This window comes from Gavialis gangeticus, unplaced genomic scaffold (assembly GCF_001723915.1).
Source record: "Gavialis gangeticus isolate Ggan-Ray unplaced genomic scaffold, GavGan_comp1, whole genome shotgun sequence".
NCBI classification, from domain to species: Eukaryota; Metazoa; Chordata; order Crocodylia; family Gavialidae; genus Gavialis; species Gavialis gangeticus.
Window position 1 is genome coordinate 1,512,377 of NW_017729030.1, and position 26,213 is coordinate 1,538,589.

Here is a 26,213-nt window from a genome sequence, read left to right on the forward strand (position 1 = left end):
ATACAATCATGTTCAATAACATACACACTAAGGGCCAGATTCTAGTCCATCTGTTAGGCTTATAAGTAGACTTAAGCAGCTAAATTTGATTCTTCTCCACCCTGCTCAAGCCTCTTTAAAACTTTTAGTGTTAGATGACAATTCTTACAAACATGGATGCATTCATGTATTTTCAGGGGTTTTAGGAGGCTGGAATAGAATTGCACTTGAAAACCTAAGTCTGCTTATTCAGTAGCCTAACTAAGGCAGAGCAACTGGGGCAACCACTCCTGGTGTTGATTTGTGTAGGGTGTGGAAAGCAATGGCTGCTACCTGTTGGCTCTGGATTTATGACCCAGATAACTTGTTCCAGGTGGACCCAAATCCTCAGACTGTCCATGACATCTCTATTTAATAACAGGCGAATTTTAATACAGTGATAGCAGATAAAAAAATTGCAAACAATTCTATATCTACCAGTCCTAGAGCTGTCATCAGTGGGAACGTACACCTAGCTAGTATGAGAACTTCACCCTGAAGCTCTTTCTTGAATGCCACATGTCAGCAGCCTGGAGGTTGAAGGCCGAGGCCCAGGCCCCCTCAGCCCCCCTCCCCCCCGTGGGGTGGGTGAGATGGACTGGTGGTGTGCCCTCTGTCCATAGTGGCCTCAGGTTCCCTTCTCAGGAACGTTTTCTGCTCTGAAATTCCTCTTTTTGGACTCTTTCTCCCCCCGATAACTGTTCATCTCTGCTCGTTATTGATTGATCTCTCTCTGGTCATCAAACTGGCTACATTCAGTCAGCATAATCATGGGTGAGTGGTGCCTCCTGAGACTGGGGGGCCAAAGTGTGTAGGCAGAAGCATCAGAAGCATCAGTGGTGGGATGGTGAGTGGTGACTACCCGCTGAAGCCAGTGGTGGTGAAGGAGGGGGGTGGCAAATGGCAACTGCCTGCAGAAGCTGGCACTGGTGGTGGTGTGTGTGTGTGGGGGGGGAGGGGAACAGTGATAGCCCACAGAAGCCTGTGTTGGAATTGTTGTCAGTGGGGTGGCGAGTGGCAATCACCTACAGAAGCCGGTGGTGGCATTGGCAGTTGCCAATCTCAGAGAGGGCATGTGCCCCTCCCCCCCGTGCCTCCCCTACTAGTTGCTATGAGCGTATTCCTTTGTTTCAACAAACTTATCACATGTACACATCCTAATGTGTACAGGCTTTTACTAGGCCTCCTAATTTGGTCCATGTACCAAAACCAGAAATCCCAAGGGCTCTGTAGTTTAACACTGTGACCTGCAGAGTCTGTTATCTCTGTTTGGGTACACTATTCATGTTATGGAACAGTGTGTACATGTCTTCAATTTCCCAGCCCATGTATCTACTTGCTGCTTGCCTGTGTCAGACACAGTGGGCCTTGAAGGAAATGTTGTCACATACAGGCTTTTAGAAACCAGTTAACTGTTGCCTTTCCCTTGGACCATTATTTTAATGCAATATCTACTTTACCTACAAGCCAAATCCCAAAAGCAACCTCTAAATACCATTTTCTAGCCATCACTAGTGAAACTATGCAATTTTACTGGTAGAGTGGCAGAACCAGTCATTGCCAGCTATTACTGTAACAGCATCAGCTAAAATATTTCACTGTGCATTTACAGTTTCTATTAAAAGTGTGTAACTTTTCTGAGATTATTTTAAAATGGAAAATGGGTCACTCCCCAAGAAATATTGTAAGCATAAATTATTGAGCAAATGCAGCTCTTTGCATTTTCACACACTTCAAAACAATTTTCTAAAACTGTTAAGAAAATTATAATTCCAAGGATTCATCATCATGTGACACACAAAGTGAAAGAAGTTCATACAGAAATGTTCATTAGATACAGCTTGAGAGTCAAACTGGTATCTGGAAAAAATGTATATTAGATAATATATTCTTGTTTAAATTTCCCTTGCTATTAAAATTGGTGGTGCTGTTAGCTTCCTATTCTGAACTCCTGCCTGGCATTACTGTGCATTATTATAATACGGCCCAGCAGACACATTTCACCCTGGGGCTGGATACCAACTTGTTCTTTTGAAAAAAAAAATTAATAAACTGTTACACATTTGGTTAAGCTCCCCCTGATATGGACCCTCCCCATATTTGTATATTTGATTCCAATCTATGGTCTCAATCTAAGCTTTCTTGTATCTCGGTAGGGTACAATACTTCCTGTCCTTGGTCTCACTGCCCTGTTTCCTGAACACAAATTCTGTGTCTGTGAGGAGTGGAGCCTCAGACAACAAGTATCTCCCAAACCTTCTCAGAAACAAATTTAAATTAAGACATTATAAAATGTAGCAATCACATCACCCAGAATTATTTTATGTATTGAAGCCCTAGACACCATCTTCCTGAAACAAAGATACACAATAGCAGAAAGTGAAGGAAGGAGGGTAACAGCAGAAAGGGGAAAAAAGGGAAAAAGAAGAAGCTTCACTGATATCTTATTTCTTTGCCTGACACTGAAACTTGCCACATACTTAATAACCTTGGAATATTAAGAGTAGGGTCAAACAAAATACAGTGAGCTAAAAGGGGTGTGGACTTATAGAGAATCACGTTCTCCATATTAAATGTTTGTGAACTGTCTTTTATGCTGTAATAGTACTATAGGTACTATTGTACTACTAGGCAACAGGTAGAAAATAAACCAGGTAGCAAAGCCCTGACTGAAAGAAGAGGAAGTTATCAGGGTTTATCATTCACTTATCAAGAGTGGTATGACCAGCCACATAAACATTTCCTCAGAACATGTGATGTGCAACAAGTCCCTGTCACCTTCTGACTTGCTGCAATTTTTTTTTTTACCCATACTTCAAGAAAAAGACATAAATTAACATGAGTGTTACATTTTACTGGGGAAATCATAGCTCTACAGGTAGAAACTAGGGGTATGCAAAACAGGCCATATTCGATTCAGATTCAGCCCGAATCAGGGACAGTGATTTGATTTATTGATTTGGGTCACTGTCCTGATTCAAGCTGGCTGAATTTGTAGATTTGATGCTGATTCAGAGAATCAGAGATTTGGCTATAGACAAGCTTTAAATGTTTTTTCTACATACCTTGAGGTACCAGGCATGGCTCATGAATGCTGTGATGGTGGGGCAGGTGGAGCATTTAACCTATTGAAAATCTTTTTGTATCTTGGGGTGGGAGGGGGTGCTGAGTTAAGGTGTAAGCTTGAGTTTCAGTTGGGAACTTGCAGCTGGTGAACTGGATGGGACTGACTGAGGAAGTTCAGAGGTCCCAGAGTGCTAGAGAGGCACAAGTGCCAGAGAAGCAGTGGAGGTTTTAGCTCACCAGGGCAGGACACAAGTTGTAATATTGCCCAAGAGGGTGAGAAAGAGAGAAGGAGAGAGAGGGACTTAGCACCCAAGGAGTCTAGGGTCCAAGCAAGGCAGACACTGGGGGCCAGGGGACCATCATACAGGCAGTGCAAAGACTAGACAGAGCCAGTGAGCCCACAACCCCAGAGGTGTGAGAACTATGGCCAGAGGCGCATAACCCCAAGTGGGGCAGAGACTAATAAGGATGTTAAAGCCTGGATTACTGGAGAGGAGTTTGGGACCAAGTCCCCACTGATATTATCAAATGGTAACACCTGCAAAGCATGGGCACTGCTGCAGGAGAGGTCAGAGGCCATGAATAGTTTGTAAGACTACCAGTGCCTTGAGAGTCCAGGAACATTACCCTTAAGGCACCTTGGACTGGGGCTGGCTGAGGAAGAGAGATACCGAGGTGAGAAAAGTGGTTCCTGGGATCCTGGGTGTCCCCTTGACAATACATTTCTCCCAAGAAACATCAAAAGCATGACAGATAAAGAAGGACCCAGGACCCAGTTAATCACGTGTTTGAGGGTCACCAGGGATGCTGTTATGTGTTCCAACCCCTTCCTGCTATACAAGTATTGTGGTTTTCTTCTGTTAAGACAGAAATACCACCAGTTCAGCACATAAGGAGATACACTTTGCAATAAGCTAGACATGGAGTCACCAACTAATACTACTGTCATAACTACCTCATCGTTCTTATTAACATACTCATCTTTTTCAAGAATTCAAGAGTGCTGGAACCTGTGCTGTAGGTCAGAGACAAAAAATCAAACAAGGTAAACAAAATATCATCATACTTGGTTGTGCTCATTTCTCCATGGATGCAAAGAGCACAAGAAACTTCCCTATCTTTTTCCCCACGCCCTTCAGCAGAAATTGCACTTTACATAACCTTGCATTACCTGGACTACAAGGTTTGTTCCCTTATAACATTGTCTGTCAACAGCTGGAGAGAGATACCCTTCTTTGTCATCTAGGTAGAATCATAATAATTGGCCCACTCTATAAACAGAAAATAAAGATTAGAGATTATGGTAATATGCCAATTTCAAGAAGAGCTGTTGCAATGCTAAGTCATCAGCACTATCTACATTGGTACCCCAGACATGATGAACTGAGCAGTGGGTTAAGAGTTATAAGAAAATCAAGATGCTTTAAGAGCTACTACTGTAGTCAGACATGGGTTAGTTTTTTTTTAATGATCAGCATTTTGTAACATTTTAAAGCAATCTTTTATAGGTGTGATTCAGAAGTTATGTTTCTCTGAAATAAAATTAAAGATACTTTCTGACAAAGCTCCTATTTTTCACTGTATTTGTATAACTGCGAGGAAAATTTGGCCCTACAAGTTTGAAAAGCATATACAGTTTTATTTCTGGGGAGGGATGAGTAAGTTTTTGTAATGTTTTTGTAATTTATGTTCATTTCATTAAAATAGAATTCTTCATATTCCATTAATTTCTGTATCTCCTTCTTCTGCATTAGGCAACAGACCCATTGACTGATACACAGAAGCTTTATTAAAAATTCATTAGACTGTAAAGTCTCTCATTCTGTAATCAGAATTAAGTAGTTTTCTAATGTCATTAGACAGAACTGGATTTAGAATGGTATCAGTAGTTTCAACAGACTCTGAAATGCTAAATTAAATACAACAAATGTTTTCCACTTGTTTTTATTTGAAATATTAGCATCCATCATACTACTAACTAAAACTACTTTGCAGTGATTTCCCTAACAGCAAAAATTTCCAATATTATTTTCTAGTCCCAGTTGCATTGGTCTTTAGACTCATTAACTTCTCATAGTGTCAAAGGCTTTTCTGGAAGAGGAGTTCAGTGACAATGTTGAATTGTTGCTCCAGTCATACTGACTGCATACCTAAACACTGAGTTTCCAGTTAGTAAACTCTTGTGGTGAAAACTTGTCATGTAATCTTTCAATTTCCTTTAGTGCTGTGAGTGCTAAAAATCAATAAAGAGTTCAAATCAAATGATTGCAGGAAAAAACAGCAGAATAATTGAAAAGCGCAATGTAAATATTATTCTTCATGAGAGTCACAAAGCTGACTGAAGTCAATTGGAGTTGCAAATGTTTGGCAACTAATCCTTATTATTGTTCTTCATTTGTTTCTGACTTAAGATAGCAGGGGTAAAAGTAGATGTCATTTTTGCTGTGGCATCAGCACTGATCATAGAATCATAAAAAATTAGGGTTGGAAAGGACCTCAGGAGGTCATCTAATCTAACCCCCTGCTCAAAGCAGGACCATAGCCAACCAGATTATTCCAGCCAGGGCTTTGTCAAGCCGGACCTTAAAAACCTCCAAGGATGGAGACTCCACCACCTTTCTAGATAACTTGTTCCAGTGCTTCACTACCGTCCCAGTGAGAAAGTTTTTCCTCATATCCAACTTAACCCCCCTCCTTGCTGCAACTTGATCTGTCATCTGCCACCACTGAGAACCGTCTACCTCCAGAGGACTCTAGCTGATCAGTGGAAACAAACAACACTGGGACCATTGTCCTATAGGATCAGGTCCCTGTTGCTCTCAGGGCTTCAGGGGTCCAATCCTGTGGGACAACAGCCTAGGGGGCTGCACCCTGACCTACAACAGGTTTCCACCCAGGGGTTCCCCAGCTTGTACATGTGCATGACGAAGGTCAGGGCATGGCAGCATGAAATGTGTGCCCCAAAAATCCCCTGCAGGGCCTGCAATAAGCAAACGGACGTCCTCCCTTATAATACGTCACAACAGCTGAATAGGTTTTGTCATGCAAACACTTTGGGGCAGTTGGAGTGTGACATGTCTGTTTGCACCCCTGGTCTCTTGGTTAATAAACCGCTTTCTTACGGAACAACATACCTTTCTATGTGAAATACAGTAATATTTGGGCCTTAGAACCTGGCACTACAGAGTAAGTAACGAGTGCCTAAATCTGAGTGACTAAATTAAGATTACTTTTATAAGGGCCTGGCTTTCGGAAAATTCTGAACGCCCCCCCTAGATGTACTCAGGCCCTTTTGAGGAGTCATTACTAGTCATTTTTTAAACATTTTGTCCACTATGTGTATGTCTCAGTGGAAGCTAACCTATTTATAAATAATTTCTGAATCATCCAATCACCTAACATCTTGCAAAGAATATTCAGTAAAAAATACCCCATAATTTCCCATATTGCATCTAAAACAGTAGCAGGCATGTCCTCTGCAAGCAACATTTATGGTCCTAGATGCTGACTACGAAGGCCAAAGATAGTCAGTCAGTGGAATGTAAGTCTTCTTAGCTGGGATTTTCCTTGGTCCATTCATTGATTTTGTCCAGACTTAGAGATTGGCAAAATATGTTCAAAGTGCTTGGAGAAAGAGCTCCTGTAATACTTCGTTATGTTTTACTGACCATCCTCAAGAACATTTGGAAAGAAGTCAATCAGTGCCATTCAAAGCATATTTCAGTCTCTTTATCTGATTGATGTTGAAGCCTTCAAGAGAGTTAAACATTCATGGCTTTTTCATGCCTTATTTTCTGGAACTTAATAAAATGAAAAATCAGAGAAATAAGCTAGAACTGTAATTCAAACTGTGATTGAATTTGTCCATTTATCTGCAAAGTAATTTTTTTGTAAACAACAAACAGCACCTCAGCTTTAATTTAATTTTAGGCAGAGAGGGTATTTCTCTTCATCAGCAGCAAGAAAGCCTCATGCTTGGCATCCTATGTAATATTTGAGAACAAATATTTAACGTGTCAGCGACAGAAATAAAGGACCTCTGCATAGAGAGCTTATCTGACCTACTCATCTGTTGTACCATTAATTATTTCCAAAAATAATAATTCTGAAAGTGCTATCTTTAGAAAGTAAACTGTTAACTGTTCCACCGTCAACACTTCATGATTGGAACAGGCATCTGCCAAGTGAGTGGAAGGAACAGACTTGTAAAGAGACGATGGGACCAAGTGGAATTAAAAGGCATACAAAAGTAGATTTATTGACAGAAATAAGAAAAGGAAAAGGAGGGGAGGTGCCACGGCTTCCCAGTATAAATAACACAGAAATCCAGGATGTAGTTGCTGAGGCTATCATGGCAGTGGTGTGCCTAAGACAAGGAAGAAGCAGGCTGTAGCCTATGTTTCACATCTCTTATTCAGCAGAGTATTTTATCCTGCCATGTTTACTGCAAACTGTTATCTGCTGCACCTGTGACTCCTTAATTAGCCACAGCTGGGCTGGCTGCTGTCTTATGGCCCCAGTTCTCCGAGTGGCTGAACGCTCAACGAGTCCAAATGTTTTCTGTTTCAGTGAAAGGAGAGGAAGTCCCTGCCAGTTCATCAGTTAATGCAGCCCCTACAGCCATAGATGGATAATTGGGGGGGTTAAGGCTTTGAAGGTACTAGCCTCCTTTCTTCAGTTTAGCTACATTTTCTCAGCTAAGTCCCTGGCAGCAGGCAAGACATACAGAAAAAGCAAAAGCAAAAGCAAAGGTAATCCTCTTTCTCTGAGGAAAGGTTGGGAAGGCAAAACACAAGAGTGACTTAAAGGAAATGAAGGAGAGTTAATTACCAATCCTCCCCCCCATTTGAATTACACTTACCAGAAAAAGTACTTGGTGCCTGAGAGACTCTGGAGCTCAGGAGCACATCTGGTGCCCTGTTCCTGTGCAGTCATTTATGCCACAATAATGGTGGTGTGTAAAGTACCATTTGGATTTTATTGCGCTTTTAATTCATTTTCATTGATGTGAATGCCTACTTTTGATGCATACCCTATAAAATTAAAATGGAACAGTCTCAAGACCCTAGAGTAGGCTGGCCTTGCTGGAGCCCTAAACACTGACAGTAACTATGAAGATGACAAAAAATTTCATACCTATGCAAAGTACCAATTTGGGGTGAGTTATCTGGTGGACTAATTTAGTATTTCCAGGGATGACATTGAATATCTCCATTAAAATTTTAGCATGATGTTTTACACCCCACCCTCGATCACGTTTACAGATAACATTAAATGAAGAACTACATAAGGGTTTCTGAGAGCTTAAACTAACAATAAGCTACATACTGGAAAATGCAAGTCAAAATATTGGAGGAGAAATAATCCTAACAAAAATATTCAGTAGGAAGAGGACTGCAGGGGGGTTTGCTATCAGTCTGCTTGTAAAAGGTTTAAACACTAAAGACAGAATTATGTAGGACTGTACAAAGATATACGTCTAAATGGATGCCATTGAGAAAGGAAACTTTTGCTGAATAACTGGCAAAAAAAATCTCCTAATCATAAGGTTTTAGGGGTTGTGAAGTATTCTTCCAACAGAAGAAAAAAAAAATCTATCACTTGCGATTCTTATCATTTGATAAACCAGTAATAGGGAACAACTGGCTAGATAATCAAAAAGATTTCCAGTACTGCTACAGATTATTTTGTGTGAAAGGGTAAATTATATAGCCTGTTAATGTATCAGTTCCCTAGCTATGAAAAGGAGAGAACCATCTTACCTTTTCCTCCACCCTTTCTTCATAGGTCCTGATCCTCGAAATGACTGTGAGTGGACTTGGTAGAGCACCCCTGCCTTTATCAAACTATTATTGATGGACAGCCCTTGGTACAAAAAGCCCCAGCTCTGCAAAGATTAAATTGCATACTTCACTTTATGCTCTATGCACTTTATGCTTTATGTGAGCAATCTTGCTAAAGTAACTGCACAAAGGTAAGCACACACAAATCTCTAGAGGGCTGGTTCATTGCCCTGGAAGGTCTTCAGGGCATCTCTTACTATGTATTTCAGCAGCTGAAATGGGGCTTGGTATCTGGCAGGGTCTTTCTGTCCCATTGTAATTATTCTGTGACGCTAGAGCCAACATTTTGGTTTTTATCCTGTTTACTTCCACCTCTAATGCAGTGCTTAATAATTTTAATCCATTTCCACAATGAAGTTTTCCTGAATTTTTTTCCCCAACTAATTTCATGGTAACAATATTTAACAGATTAAATAAGAGTAATGACCAAAAGTTTTCCTTGCATTCCTGACAGTTAATTGTTTTCCAATACAGTCTATTGAGTACAGAATGGATAACCTCCTACAGCAGGAACAATAAGTAACTATCAGGCTCTTACAAACCATATTTCAACTAAATAAGTCATGACAATAGAAATAAATTTTTATATGGTTGGTGAAGTATGATGTCTATTGTAACATAGATACATTTTGAAGCCTATTAAAATGAGGGGAAAGGATATTTTTGTTCCTTATTGATGGGATTATCCAACCATAAAAGATGCATTTCCTAGTATTTACCATTTCATTCCACTGATTATTACCAACACAGTGAAGTGGTAAATACAAATGCTAATTTGAGTATACTTTCAAAGCAAATTAAAAAAGTTTGATAGGCTGCTGAAGTATATTAAAATAACATATGAGGTATACTGTATAAGCCATTTTGTTTAAAAGGGAAAAAAAAGAAAAAAGGAGAGGGGGAAGAAACACTCCAAAAGCAATCCACATTGCTACAGATAAATGAGTGTTGAAATTGTAAAAGCTTATCAAATTACACTAAAACACAGAAAAAGCCAAGGGAAAGAAATAGCAGCACACAGGAAATAGCTTAAGGAAAACACTTTAAATGTTGGATGGGGAATAAGAGATGTAAATGTCGTGGCCTACCCAAATAGACATAATAAACAGCATTTTAAAAGAGTCAATCATAGCCACTTTCAACTTCAAAGACAATGTTCAAAGAGCAAAAGAAGAATATGATAGAGTAGAAAAACAAAATAGTAATTGAAATTCTCTTTTTACTTCTGTTTTTTCTTTTATTAAGTTGGTATTTTGTATGCTTTATACCTCATTCCTTTTCCTGTGTTGTTTTGTACATATCTGTAAAAATTGATGGCCAGTCCTGACCCACTGCCCCCGGGCCTTGGTGTTCTCTTTGTTTATTCATTTGTATGTAATGGAACTTACTTGTGGCATTTTCCTTGACTTTTGTTTGGATCTTCCCTGAAACGTCTGGGAAATAAATATTACAAAATAAGAAAATATGATTTATAGATATATACAAATGATCAGGGATTCAAAAAACAGCACTTGTGTTTTAACTGAATTTCAGAAATGGAATAGATTTTAAGAATGTCTCTTTCAAATCTAGGTTTATTTGGATTATATAATGTATTGTGTGCACAGCTCAGATTTGCAGGCCTAACTTTCACATAATATCGTGTTATCCTTGCTCCTGTTAGAATTTCAGAAAATACATACTCTAATTTTTTAACCCAGAATCACCTTGGATCCTGCTTTATTTTATTTGGTACTGGGAAAAGCAGACATTTTGCAAATGGGAATGAGAAATATTTTAAATCATATGTTGTAAAGATGTGATTGTGACATACAAGTTATCTTTTCACCAAAGGATTAGGCATATGCTTTCTACTCCGGTTTGGTTTGTTCATTCAAAGAAACCTATTTCTTGTGTGTCCATGTTCACTTGAAAAATTGCCTCAAATGAGAAAAGGTCGAGTATTAATAAATATGCTGATTGATTAACAACAAATGAAGAGGCTGCAGAAAACTCAGATCCCAAAACAACTGTAATTGTTCAACTGTAGGAAACCTGGGGACTAAGCATTCCAGTACTGCAACAAGTATTTCAGTAAAATCTAGGATTACATATACATGTAGAAGGGAGAGACAGAGAAATAGAGAGAGAGAAGTTGATGGTCAAAACTTCCTCCTGCTTTGACTCTGTTGTGTTCATTGGTTTTACACCAGAGAAAAATTTAAGCTGCATCTAGCATAATGGCAACAGCCACTGGCAATTGAAAAAGGGATTTTTTGCTTTTTGCTGCACAGTACATTATAGTGCTGAAAGAGCAAGGTTTTGCCATCCTGGAAGATCTACTGATTAAAAAAAATACCTTAAGTATCTGTTGCCTTGGGCAAGGTTTTCTGTTCTGAAAGCTGTGTTTTAAAGTTCCAACCACAAACATGTAGGAAACAGACTGAACATTTAAAAAATGTTGTTCTTAGATGATAGCCTACTACTTTTTCCTTGCTTGTTTGTTTTGTAGGGGTGTTTTTTCATGGCTGTTTGTGGACAGCTATCTAACCTACTTTACAGATCTTAATTGAAGGGTTCATTAGCAACAGGGTATTGCAGATCAATATGAAGGTTTTTTTTCCCTTTATCAGAAATTATAATCAGCTCCAAAAATACAGACACAGGAAAGATACGTTATATTATTGCAACAGGACTCTTCTTTGTTAATGTCTCTTTTTTTCATATATCTGGTGATGTAACTCCCATTTGTGCTCTGAGGGCTTACATAAGCAATTGGTGAGACACTCATCTGTAGCTCAGATAAGGGAGGTAGATATGAAAAAAGGAATGGATGAGGAACATGGGTTTATGCTGGGTTTGGAGTACTGCAGTATTATTTAGGGCAGTCTCAAAACTGCTGTGATATATGGCTGTGGTTAGAGGAGCCATCTAGTAGCTAGAGATCATATGAGCATGACAGATTCTCAGCTACATTTCTCTGTTCCCAGTCAGGCCACCTACAACAATGAAAGGGTGGTATCTAGTCTTGTGCTGTGATTCCAAAAGGATGTGCCATGAAAGCAATCAAAGTGCATCATGAGATCCTCTTGTGGGAGGTGGGAACTGCTTTCCCCCCTTGTCCAGCACTCTGTGGTGGGAAATGCTCTCCCCTCTTGTCCAGTTACCCCAGCAGTGCCTCAGTACCTCAGTGATTTTTCAACTGGGGTGCTGCAAAAATTCAGAAAAATTATAGAGTTATGTTTTTAACAGTATATCTCAGCACTGGTATGATTTCCTCTGTCAGGGAATGGAATATCTTGTATATTTTGAGGTTTGTTCATTGTAGGTGTGTTGGTTTATGGACAGAAAAGATTCTTTGGGTAAATCTGATATATTTTATTAGACCCGCTAAATAGTTGGAAAAATTGTTCTTTGTGTGTTTTTAGGGACAGACATTCAAAAAGCCAGAGCCTGAACTGGATTCAGTATTTACAGATTAGTCTAACCTGTTTACACAGAGCCAATTTGCAAGTGAATAGACATTCAGGAAATGCAGGCACATGTCTGTAGTTGCTCAAGCCAGAAGCTGGGGGGAAGCTATGTCTGCTGCAGGGAAGCTGTGTGGAGGTGGTGGGGGGCATGGCCAACCCCGGCAGTAGCCTCGAGTGAACTGGCCAGGGACAGGGTTTAATGCCCCAGAGGGAAATAACCAACCTCTCTGCCCTCTTGCCTAAGGTTGGTATGCCAGCCAGCCTCTGGCCATGCCCCTACCCCTGCCACTGCAGCAGCAAGGGTGTCAGGACCATGATAAGGGCAGCAGCCCCTCTCATGGTTTACCAGGGAATGCAAGACTGGTGGAGGCGTTCCACTGCAGCTGGGAGTGGGGCAGGGTGGGGGAGTCAGAGCTGCTGCAGATTGTATGGGGCGAGCAGCGGTGTGCTAGGGAGGGCTTGGGGGGCTATGGCCACCCCTATGAGCCCCAGCTCCAGTGCTCAACCTGTACAGTCTGCAGCAGCTCTGCCTGCCCTGCTCTGCCCCGTCCCCAACTGCAGTTCTGCCTGCCACCAGGAAGAGGGTTGAGCTCCCAGGACACCATGAGTGGGGCTGTTGCCCCATCAGGGTCACTCTTCCCTCACTGCTCTAGCAGCAGGGGAGGGGGCATGGCCAGAGGCCAGCTGGTATGGCCCCGTTAGGTGGGGGGGCAGGGAGGCAGGTTATTCCCCACTCCCTCCAGTGTCTGGAGGAAAGGGCAGGGATGGAGCTTATTTTGCCAATCATGCACAGGCAGTGATTGGTGGTGATGGCTGGGGATGGCAGACCTTAGTGGCAGAGGGGGCAAAGGGAGAATAAACCCTCCCCCTGCCCCCTCTGCCTCCTGGGGCCATGCCAGCTGGCATCTGGCCATGCCCCACCCCTGCCACTGCAGCAGGGAGTGGGGAGCACAAGGTGGACCTCGGCCCGGATCAATGCTGGTGGGACAAGGAGGGGGGAATTAAACCCCTCCCTGGCCAATTCACTTGAGGCTACTGCTGGGGCTGGCCATGCCCCTGCCTCTGGAGCAACAAGTAGAGAAATGTGTGGTGGGACAGGGGAGGGAGGGGGGAATAAACCTCTTCCCTGCTCCCTTCAACTTAGGAGGTGCTGGCATATGGCCCTCCCCCTGCCCTAGCTCTGGCTAGGGAGCGGAGAGTTGGGGCCAGCCTGTTACACTAGATCAGAGAGCACAGCCCTGCCCAGGGCTACAATGCATGCTGGGATGCTGGGAGACTCTGGTTTAACTTAAACCAGGAAGAGGTCTGGGACAGATGTTCCATAAACTGTTTTGATCTCAATCATTTAAGTCTAATACTACATTTAACCAGGTTTATTTCATACCAGTTTTGGCCATTTTGAAACTGATGTATGTACACTGAACTTATGTTCTGCTACAGGTTTGAACTGGTTTATGATTACTTAAACCAGTTTATGTGTAACCTCTGTCCCTAGCCAGGGGGAGTCTGCTGGTGTTTTGTGTGCTCTCCTGTGGAGAATAGAAGCCAATATGCAAAATGCAGGTCTGTGAAAATGCAAATGAATGGCAATGAGGATCAGAGGGAATGGGAGACAATAGGTGGGAGACAGGCAAGTGCTGGGGGGGAAGGGGAATGTTGAACTGGTAATAGAAAGTAGCTTGTAAAACGCAGGTAGGTAACCTGGGGTAGGTAGATGAGATATATATTCAGATGAGATATATGATTCAGTCTTTGTAGATTAGTCTAATCTGCTTAGATTGAATCAATTTACAAGTGAATAGACAATCAGGAAATGCAGGCACATGTCTGCAGCTGTTCAGGCCATAATCCAGGGGGCACTACTGTGCCCTCTCAGCTGCAGGGAATCTGTGCTAGGGGAGGTTTGTGGTGGGGAGTTATATATATAAATCCCCACCCTGGCCAGTTCACTTGAAGCTACTGCTGGGCCTGGCCATGCCTCAAACTGATTTATGGAATTTCTGTCCCAGACCCCTTCCTGGTTTAAGTTAAACCAGAGGCCCCCAGCATCTCAGCATGCTCTGCAGCCCTGGTCAGGGCTGTACTCTCTGCTCCTGCGGAGCAGGGCTGGCCCCAAACCTCTGCTCCCTAGCTGGAGCTGGGGTGGGCAGGAGCGGGGGCATGGCCAGATGCCAGCGCCCCCCCCCCAAGTTGAATGGTGCAGGAAAGAGCTGTGCTGGGGTGATTTGACTTATATATCTCATCCAGTGCTCTTCTGGGTAGAATAGAAGCCAATATGCAAAATATTATAGTGCACTGGATGAAATATAATATAATATCTCTCACTAAATGCCCTGATGGAAAATATGTAGGAGAAACCAAACAAGAACTGTGTGCCAGAATGAATGCACACTGAAAATCTATCAAAGACAAAAATACCGAATTACCTGTGGGGGCACATTTCTCACAAGACAACCACTCTCTCTCCAACCTCTCAGTTCTAATCCTCAAATGCAATTTACAAAACATGTTTTGTAGATGAGCCTGGATACAAAAAATCATGACTAAATATAGACATTGGATTTATGGCACATTATAACCTGCCTACCATTTGCATTTTGGCTTCTATTCTACCCAGGAGAGCAGACACAACACCAACAGACTCTCCCTATGCCTGAAGAAGGTTGTTCGTCTCCAAAAGCTTGCAAAGAACATGTTTTCCAACTATTTAGTTGGTCTAATAAAAGATATCACATCTACCCAAAGAACCTTGTCTGCTTATATATTTTGAAACACACATATAAACACGCAGTACAAACACACACCTTTTTGGGCATAACAGTGTAGTGTGCTGCCACTTTTAGTTTGCAAATAAAAACCGTCCCTCACATGTCAAGTGTTTGGGGAAACACTAGTTTAGTGCACAGCTAGGAAATTCCTGTTTAACTCTTCTTTTGGCTTTTCATGTTATGAAAATTTAGGAGCTTTTTTGCAGAAACTGAGCATGAAATGGCTGTGAAACTAGTAAACTCAAAATGCAATCATGAATTTGAATGAAGTAAAAACAGTCTGTGTTCAACACTTGAAGGGTGAAATCTATCACTTAGTCTGAGATGTAAGTGGACTTAAGTGATTCAGGTCTTACTTTGGCTCTCTCTGTGTGTATGGACCTCACCAGAGCTGTATACTCTCACCAAAGCATGGCAGATCAGAGTAAATCAGTAAATTGTTAACAATGCTGGGTTGGACTGATAGGTGGAGCACTTTCTTCTGCATGCCACCACAAGACCAGCAGAAGAGTGTGGATTGTGAGATCCAGATTGGGAATGACATGGAACAGTCTGTTTTTTAGGGTACTATCCTAGAAAGTGGGAAATATAAATTTGAATCACCCCTGCTGTGTACAGTTTAAATTGTTCCACTTCTTGGGTGAGGTCTCTAATCTCTAAACTATGACAGCATAGGTGGTTAGTAACACCTCTAGCTATTCTAAAAAGACTGAGCCATGCTCACTTACTAACTTACAACCAGAAAAGGACATTTGACAGAAGTGCCTAACACACAACCCAAAGTCCAGTGCCCACGTACTACAAAGAGGGCCTAATCCTTGGGTTTAATTTTTCCTATTTGTTAATTCTAGCTTCTGGGCTGTCTGACTCGCACTGCTGAGGCACCTAACTCGCCTTATTGCCTCTATAGGCAGCTTAGATCCCTACCTCTGTTTCTCTGAATCATTCTTCTAGGACCAGCCACCTAATTTCCAAGTATACTGAACATAAATCAGAGGCATCTAAGAGACTTTATATACCACAGCAACATGTTCACGTCAGGACAGGGCTGAACAGTCTCTTTGCACTCGGGTCTCCAGGCATATTCCAGACTTGGAAGACTGCTGGGGAGGCTGCTCCCTGCTCATCTCCAGTGTCTCAGAATGGCCCCTGGGGTTGAGCCAGGCACTAGACCGTTCTGAAGTGTGTCAGTGGGCAAGCATGGTGTGTGCATGGCAGGGTTCCCCCTCTTTCTCGGATCAGCTCATGCCGGTAGCATAACTAGAGTGAGGCAACCAGGGCAACTACTCCAGGCACTTGATGTGGGGAGGAGGCAGAGAGATATTGCACTGAGAGCATGGCAGCAGCTAGAAGTCATTGCTGCCCCCATGTATCCCACAGCCCCAGGTGCCCAGCTGCTTTGTTACAATTCTAGCTGCTGCTATTGTATAAATAGTCCTTAAGGAGCCAAGCTGGATTTTGCCTCTAGAAAAGATACAAAGAAGAAAGTTTAAGGGTTTGTTTGTCTGTTGTTGTTTTTTTAAACCTACATAACTGTTTTGGACTTTGCAGTTCATTGTATATGGAAGTTCTCAGATGTCAGGATAGAAGGCAGCAGTTTAAAGCAAAAAAAGGGGATGCAGAAAGGTTTGCAAATGTGTTGTTTTGTCAAGTGAATTACTCAATACCTATCATTTGTGCACATATATGTGTTTCTTTCTACTTAAGCAAATAAGGTGATTTTTTTTTATTTAAATAAAGAATCTGCCCCTGGTTAATGCAACATAAGATGACCATAGCAAATTAGTTCATAATAGGACAAATCTTCATATTGCACATGTCACTGCCACAGATAGTAGGATTCTGTAGACTGACATGTCAGGGAGGGGAGGTATGAGGAGTCATGGAGATGAAACCATCCTCACATCCCCACAGGTGGTCTGTCCAAAGGCAAATCAAGGTACCTTGATGACACGGAGGGAGGAAACTTATTGTTTCCATATCTGCATAAGTAGACCATTAATTTCACATGGTATTAATATGGCAATTGTCACTAATAGTGAAACTGAAACCAAACTGATTTAAATGAATGCCTAGGAAAAGTAGAGGATTTTTCCCTCTTTCTTGATATGTATTCCTTGTGACACGAGCTACAACCTATATACTTCAACCTTGTCAGGTTTCATCACCATACTTTTCAAGGGAAAAAAAGAAGACTTACTTAAAACAAAACAAATACACATACTCTCTCCTACCAAAGACAATGCAGATCCATAGCTGTAAATAAATGCCTGTTTGGGAGCCCTCCCACCCTTTTTTTTAAGTTGCAAGCCTTTTAAAACTAAAAGGTCTAACATCATTCTTGGGTAATATTTTTCAACATTCTGTCATAAATGAATGCTGAATTCCAGAAGCGCTCAGATTAGTGCTAAATGACTTCATCATAATTACAATTATTATCATAACTACCACAGGAATTAATAATGATTAGGGCAATATTTTAAAGTGCTCTGCATCATTGTCTGGATTGTTGGTAAGATTCCATTATTAAGCTGACAATTAGTATAAAGCCTCTCCTAGGATAAAATGTATTCCTTAGTAGAGGACTAGCCCAAGGCTATGTGCTTCTGCAGTCCCACTTAAGACCTCGAAATAGGGCTTTAGGGGACTTTAAATGGTGCATAAACTGGCTTTCTATATAAGGGCGAATTTCACCCTTAGCCCGAAATGCTATAAGTAGCCCTGAGAAAATAAATTTCTAAGTCCTACAGGCAAATATCCTTCCCCCACCCCCACTTTTTTGATTTCCATCTATTAACAAGTCAGATTCATTTTTCAAAGCATTCACTCCTAGCTTGTGACTGGAAAGAAAATCTCAAGGCTTCAGCATGCCTCAGTGAATTCCAAGTAAAAATGCTTACCTTATCAGTAATTGAAACAAAACAAAAGCCAAGTGCTATACAGAAGAGGCCTTTCATCTGAAATAACACATTGGGACTTCTACTTGTTCATGGGAAATCACAGGGTGCTACACTATGGCATGTCTTTCCCTGCATCTATCTTCAGGGGTAAACTTAGTAAATATACAGAAAACAGGAGCTATCACTAGAACTATTCTTCTGGCCTCTTCAGCACACAAGTTATTCCAAGTCAGAGTCCCCTAAAATTATTTATACAACCCTATACCTCACCTTTGATTTGGACAATCAGTGGGTGCATCTACTTGTGCACTTTACTGCGGAGTTGTCTAATTAGCTCTATGGTAAAGCATCACTGTCTACACGTGCCAGTACTAGGGCACAGTAAATTAACTCCACTGTGAGAGAGTACTGTTGGGAACAGTACTATTTTCTAGTACAGTTAAATGCACTGAAATATACACGTAGACAGTGACAGGGACTGGTTGGGGAATGACGGTGTTAAAGTGCAGGGGCTGCCATCTAGCCCTGCATTTTACCATCCTCATGACCCAGCCAGCCCCTTTGCTGCCCGATGCTACCACCCAGAGCCTGGGGCTTACCCCAAGTCTACTGCCAGCCCAGGGCTGCTCTTTTTTATTAGTAAAAATTTTCTGTCATCTACAATGTTATCTTCCAGGTCAGAAGTGATAGCTTCTGTTTTTTTTATTGTAGACCATGGAGCCTCAGTCCTTTCCTTGATCTCACTAACAGATACCTTAACTTTAGAGACTGGACCTAGAGTTTTATTTTATGCAGTTTATACACTTTACGTTATTTTAAAATTTCTGATAGCATAATCTCCTAACCAGCCCCTGTCTCTCCTTCTAGGATCAACTCCATTTTGTTTGCATAGATCTGTTCCTCAGCAGGCTTTATGCAACAGGAACATTAAGAAAACTCCTTTTAAAGTAGATGTGGACTTATTCTGATTGTTCTTCTTCATCTTTTCTTCAATAAAAAAGCAGTTGTGCAAATGAAAATATAGGCTTAGCGTGGTAAACCTGGGTATTTAAAGTGGGGTTTAGAGGAATATAGGGAAAGCATGTCTGCTACTCAAGCATGCACAGGGTGAGGGTTCAGCCATGATGTAGGAAGGTGGTTCACAGGGTGGGAGCACAGGTTACTGAAGCCAAGAGAGGAGATCCAAAAGACTTAGTCTGCAATGTAAGCAGAGAGCAGAAGTCAGGGGTCAGAGACCAGGTGTCACGTTGCAAGGGAAAAATCTGAGATCAGGATCAAAGAAGCCAAGCCAAATTTCAGGATGCCAGAAAAACCAGAGAGCAGAGCCATGCCAGGTTCCAGGGGAAATCAGAGATCCAGGTCAGGAACAGCCACGGCTGGGTCAGAAGTCAGGAGAACCAGGGGGAGCCGTGAATGCAAGGTTTGTTGGAACAGACTGAGGGGGTGTGTCTGTGTTTAAAAGGGGTGAGAGGTGCTTTCACGTGTGAGTTTTCTGCCAATCTGGCTGCAGAAAATTGGGTCAGTCACATTAGCCAGGGATCATGGGCAGGTGTGGTACCTCACATGCCTGGCCCAGAGTCCCTGACACCCAGAGGCACCCCTCAGTCGGGAATGTTTTGTTAGATTAATTTGATAATAAAAATGATCCCTTTCTTTTCTAAAATAGAAATTATATGTGGTAAAATTGAAAAGATGGTCTCCTGGTTGACTGCCTAGAAGGTTCATATTAAACTCACTTTCTGTATGCCTCCACTTTCTCCCTTTATGGCTCTCAAACTCCTTGCTTCTACTTCTCTCTAGTCTTCCCCTACCTCCAGCCTAGCTGCTGGAAAGAGAGACTGGAGAAACTGCCATATCTTGCTGGAAATCTGAAAACTGAGAGGCAAACTAAAAAATATTCTTGACATTTCTATATTCTGACTTCAAGAAGAGGTGGTTTTTATTTATTTATTTTGATACTGGGACATCCTAGTATCAAATTTTAGCACTGCGCTGCAAATTTGCAGTGCAGCTCAGTAGACAGTTGCACATGTTCTGCATGTGGTTTGTGGTGTCAGTTTCTTTGAACATGGATATTAGTTGGATATTAGTTTTGTATTCTGATGTATTTTTGGTATTGGTTCATGCCACCTTTAGGATTTTATCATTTTTGGTAGTACAGCTCTGTTCTAAGAAAAGGAGTTATGAATGATAACTGGGCACTAGTGATGGGATCACAGTTGAACTTGATCTACTTTGTGAACACAAGAAGTAGACAAAAAATACAGTAGAAAGGTTGTTAGACTATGTTATATATGCTATGGTTATGCTTATGCTAAGCTGCCACTTTAAATGTCTTTCCATTTTGTAGAAAAAGAAGTAATAAGGGTATGTGTGTGTATATGTGTGCTGTGGGTATATGACTGATAGTTGGATAATTGCAACAGGTATTGGACAGACTGGTATGAAATATTTAGAGTACACAGAAGTAACTGTAAGCATGAAGTACAGGTGGTGGTCCAACGATGTGGAGATGATACAAATTAGAACTGAAAAACAGATTGGAATGTAAAACAACTGGTCCCAGAGTCCAAAAGATGTGCACAAGTGAAGAACTGAGTGGTGATTCGTGGAGGAATCTCCAGGCATTAATCAAAGTCTGCCTCAGGGAGATAAAAGGGCAGTGAAAGCCAAGCCCGGATGGACACCTTAACCAGCAAGGCCAGCTTACTCGCATGTTGAGAGAATTGAAGCCAATGCCCCTATCGACTAAACATTGCCTAGAAGAACCCTGTGACTGGCCACCGCGGTGTGACTACAAGTGCCACGGATAGATGACTTAGTGTGAATGGTGTGTATGGTGTGAATGAGTAAGAGTGATTTTTATATAAGCTGTTAAATTTGCCTTAGTTATCCATATATTATGCAATAAACCTTGGTTTGCCAAACCACTGCATTGTTCATTTATCCAACAAGGTGACAATTTACCATTTGTAAAATGTATTGTTTTAGTGTAAAGGCCAAAAGAGTTATGCCATACTCCCATTTGAACTGCGGCAGTTAAAATATACCCTAATTTACAGAATTTTGGAAGGCGATGTAAGATTATGTTTTGCTAGTTTCACTAATCCAGTAGTTTTTAGTAAATCATACCTGTAGGTGCATAACATACCAGTGATGTTTTGCAAGATGACATAAATATGTATTAATTAGATCTATTAACAACATTGAAATACAATATCATTAACTAATCTCCCCAGTTGGGGTAATTAAGACTAATTACAGTTATTAGACTAATGGCCTTAATCCTTAATGCAATGTAAGTGTTACAGTAGGTTAAGAAGTGTATGACAAATTAATAATCAAAAATATGATTTCATGCATTTCCATTTATTATGCAGTCATTATAACAAAATATTCGGCAGTATCCAGGAGAAAAAGAAGAATCTAGACCACTCTTATCCAACCCCAAATGAAAGAGAGATTTTCCTAGGTGACCACTTATTTTGCTCCCAGCTTTAAAGGGTCCTGATTGCTAGAGCATGGGCACTCAGTTCTAGCTGCAGTTTGGGTTCCTGTACAGTGTCTTAAATCAGGTACCTAAAATCTAAGGGCACACTTACAAAAACCTCTTTCCTGACCCTAAGATAACTGCCAAAAATACCGACCGAGTAGATGGCTTGGGCATAGTGTTGAAGAGATTTAAAGCAGATCTGAGCATTCCCCTAGCACTGTCCTTAGGCTCTGCTGAGTCATGTTCTCAACCTAATTTCCAGTCTCTGGTGCACTCAAATATGCGCAAGAGGGCAGGGCTAATTTTGTTGGTGGTGTTTCCAGGGCGAGTAGGGTGGCCACATAAATAAGGCCCTGGAGACTCAAATTCCTTAATTTCTTGGGGGGGGGTGGGGATAGGTCTACTGAGTATCAAAACAAAATAATCAGTAAATGGACACTACAGAATCGTGTCTATAGTAAAGTTCAGTGTAGAACAAAGTAAACTATATAATCATAGCATGTTCAGGGACCTGACTTTTTACAGAGAGGAGATCCCATATGTACGCAACAAAAAACTTAGTCTTTAAGCACGATGAAAACAGAGGCAGTGATTTCATGACATGACAATTCATTATTTTGATGATCATAAATCTATTTACTAGTGCAATTGTCACTGCAGAACTCCTTACTTAAGTGATAATAATTTTGAGGTAGCTTCATTTCAACTACTGAACAGAAGAAAAATGTTTGTCAGCACTGGATCCTACACCTCTGGGTTAAACCCATTTTTATGGTAATAATGACCTCATAAACAAAAGTATGGGCCAAAGGAATAGAAGATAAAAAAAGAAAACATACTCTGTAGTTAATGGATGGATCACACCTGTCCATCTTCCTTTCTGCTTATAGCCTTATTAAGCAGATTTTTCTTCTGTACTTGATTTGAGGTATTAAGAAGAAAAAGATGAATTTGGGATGATTTTGTTGATATCCCCTGTGGAAAGCTGAGCAGAGGCTGAGAAGTCACATGAATAAATATTTTAACATCTGGGGGACCATTGATTCAGGAGGATCAAATAGGCTCTGGTGTGCAACCAGTGTCTCATATTTTGGGAGTAAGCCTATTATGAAAGTGGCCAAAAGATAAATTAGCTCTGACTATGCAAAAATACATTTTTCCAGCCAGAAAAGGCTCCTGGCGTCTTGAGCTGTGCAAATCCACAAAACTTGAATGGACCAAGAATGTAGTATAGCTAAAATCTTAGCCCTGCAAAACACTTTACTTCTAAATGTTTTTTTACTAAAAATGGACTCTTTTCTGGGGAGGATGAAGGGGAGGGGGAGGAGAAACTTAGCAAAAATATTTAACCAGCTACTTTGAATGCAAAGGGACTTAATTTCAGATTAAATAGACTATTTTAAGGTTAGTAAATAAATTAAAGAAATTGTAGGCTAGAATTTGTTTCTGGGGCTAGCACTGAAGTGAGTTGGAGGTGGTATGGAACTATGTTATGTCAGCATGAGCTCCAGGAATTTTATGCTTCCAAGGCAAAATGTCTCCCACCTCTGCCTGCCTGTGATTGTGTTAAGCTGGTCCTCTCCAATCCGTGTTCTCCAGACTGTCCGATATAAAATGCATACACAGACATTGGATAAAAAGAGAAATAATTCTGGGAATAGAGACTCTTGCTAAGGGTTCTTTTTCCTGGAGCTTTTGTTCAGTTTCTTTCTTGTAAGCCTGTGGCCTTGGTCTCCTACTTCCTAGACTTGGCTGCTGCCTGACCTGTAGCATGGTAGTTAGCTTAAGTTGGGGAGCTGAAGCTATAGGTTCAAATCCCCTCTTGGTAAGGTGGGTTTAGGACCTAAGTCTCCCAATTCTTTGCTGAGTACCTTAACTTTTGTGCTAAAACATAGAAGGACACTTCTTTGGCAAGAATTTCAGGACTTAAGCTTAGGTATATATGTATATTAAAGCCATGTACCTGCCTGTGCTTGGTCAGTAACTGTGCAGACACTTATGCTTCGACAGCACTTGGTATAGCATCAGAAACATGAAATATGTACCAAGAATGCACAAGTGGGTAACAGCCATTTATGTGCACAAGGTTAAATTGGACTCTTCCCTGTGGGCATAGAAATGGCATAGTTAATATGGGCCTTTTATGCACTGCTTTGGAAAGGATTGCCAGCAGCTGTTAGAACAAGTTTGAATAGCAAATGAGAAGAGTGCTTAACACATTTTTTGTATCTTTTTCTTTACTAAAAACTACAGAAAATGTATATTTCAGGAATCTGAGGTGAAGAACAACATGTTTATAATAACTGACCTTATCTCTTTTGTGGTTGACTGGCAAATCTTTCTTGATCTTTCTGGGTACAGTCAATTTCAATAAGCTTAGTTCTCTCTCGCTCTCTTTTTTTTTATTAACCCCATACTGGATTTTCCAGTACTTTTGTTTTGTTCAAAAAATAGCTGCTGTAATCAATTGGATTTCACTGTTTCAATGGATTTTGAGATAATACCCTTATATTCTTCAGTTTTCATACATGTCCTGGACAGTTTCCAAGTCTACAGTATGTCAGGGGGAGGCAATTATCTTAGGCGGAGGGCTGCTTAACGAGGTTTGGTGAGCTGTCAAGGGTTGCATGAGTAGCCCTGCCCCTTGACAGTTGCCCTACCCCCTGTCATCATCTTGGGGCTGGAAGTTCCTCCCCAACCCCTGACCTTCACCACCGGATGTCCCTCCCTTGCCTCCTGGAAACACTTCTTTGGAGGAGAAGGAAGGGTTGCCATCTTAGAACCAGAAAAAAACCCCTACACTAAAAGTCAAACACCTGCTATAAGAAATTTTAATTTTACCACAAAAAATATTTTTGTCATGATTTGTGTTCAGGTAGTGTATATAGAGGTGACTGCATAATAGCTCAAAAATAAATTCTTAGTCTTGTATATTGTGTTGGGTGTGTGCATATGGTGTGTGTGTGTGTGTGTGCACGCGCGCGTGTGTATGGATGTGTGCATGTCTGTATGCGTATGGTGGGGTGTGGCAGGGATAGGGTATGTTGGGGGGCTGTGTGGCATTTGTGCAGTGTGGTGGTGAAGTCATCACTGGGAGAGGCTGCGTGTGTGGCATTTGTGTGTGGTGTTTGTGGGGTGTGAGGGAGAGTGGGAGGGGTGGGAGGATCCCTCCATGCCCTCCCTATTGTGCAGCAGCTGGCGGGGGTGTTGCTGCCTGGCTCCGGCTAGCCCTGCACATCACAGCAAGGAGCTCAGCCCCTGTTGGGCAGTCTCTATCTCTGGCATTCCCTGCACTTGCACAGCGGGGGAGGAAAGCCCCAGGTGCTAGAGCCAGCTGCCTTCCCTGCCCCAACCAGCTCCCATGCCTGGGGCTTCCCTCCTGTGCCATGCAAGTGCTGGATAGTGGGGGCTGCATTCCTTGCTGTGTTGTGCAGTGGTGGACAGAGCCAGGCACCAGTGCTGAGCACGAGTGCTTCCCCCTGTTGCTGCTGATGCCCCCACTGCCTGCCAGGGCTCTGAGCCATGGGGGGAGTGTGGGAAGGGTCTTCATACTCCCCAGCCTCCCTCACACCCACACACTGCCCAGCAGAGCTCTGTGCTGCCCCACCCTCCTGGGTGCAGGCTTTGCACTGCTGCCAGCCCCAGCCTCATGGTTTCCACTCATGCCCAGCTGCAGCCTCACCCCCAGCTTCCCTATCTGCTGCCTGGAGGGAGCAGGATGCCAGGGAAGCCTGCAGAGCAGCCCTGCCAGTGTTACTAGAGCCAGACTCTGTGCCAATGGGGGTGGGACTGAGGCATGATAGGGTATGTTGGTGGTGGGTGTAGGCATCTTGCTCCCACCCTTGTGGACAGAAGGGCTGGGCAGGGCACAATTCATTGTGGGGCTGGATGGAAGTGCCTGGCAGGCTGCATTTGGCCTGTGAGCCATATTTTGCCCCCTGATGCAATATGTGCTTCTCCTAAATTAACAATGTTGACATAACAATACATTCCTGCCAAATCCAATGGATAAAATCTTGGAAGGGGAATTTCGTAAGTTACTAATCAAAAGCCTGTTATGCACTTTCATTCCTGGACACTCTTTGAACATGCAGTTATCAAACTTCTGAATTTCCACACTTTCTTCTACTGTCAGATAATAATAGCATTTCATGGCTGCTTGATATGTATATGTGTATATATATATGTATGCATATTTATATATGTATATATGTATGATACATAGACTTAAGAGCATAGGGACCTCCACTAATCATACATTAGGTACATCTAACATGATATTCTGTCTGTGCTACTGTACAACTCTGCACCACTGCCCCCACTGCTGCCAGGCATGCAGGGGCCACCTCACCATGGTGGCACAGTGAGTGTGGGGCTCCCAGGAGAAGGGCAGCAAGGTGGGGAGCCCTGAGACCACAGTGGGCAACCCACATCCACCCCCACTGCATAAACAAATCTGGGGAGCACATGCTCCCTCATGCCCCCCATATGCGCACAGTGGCAGGGAGCCAGCCCCGCTTCCCCCTGGACACTGTCTTGCTCCTACCCTGGCCCTGGGCCCCATGGATAGGCTTCGCTTAGCAACACCCACAGCCCCTGTCCTATTCCCTTCCTCACTGTGTAGGCCTCTACTGTACCCCTCCCCCCCCCCACACACACTTATCTGCAGGCAG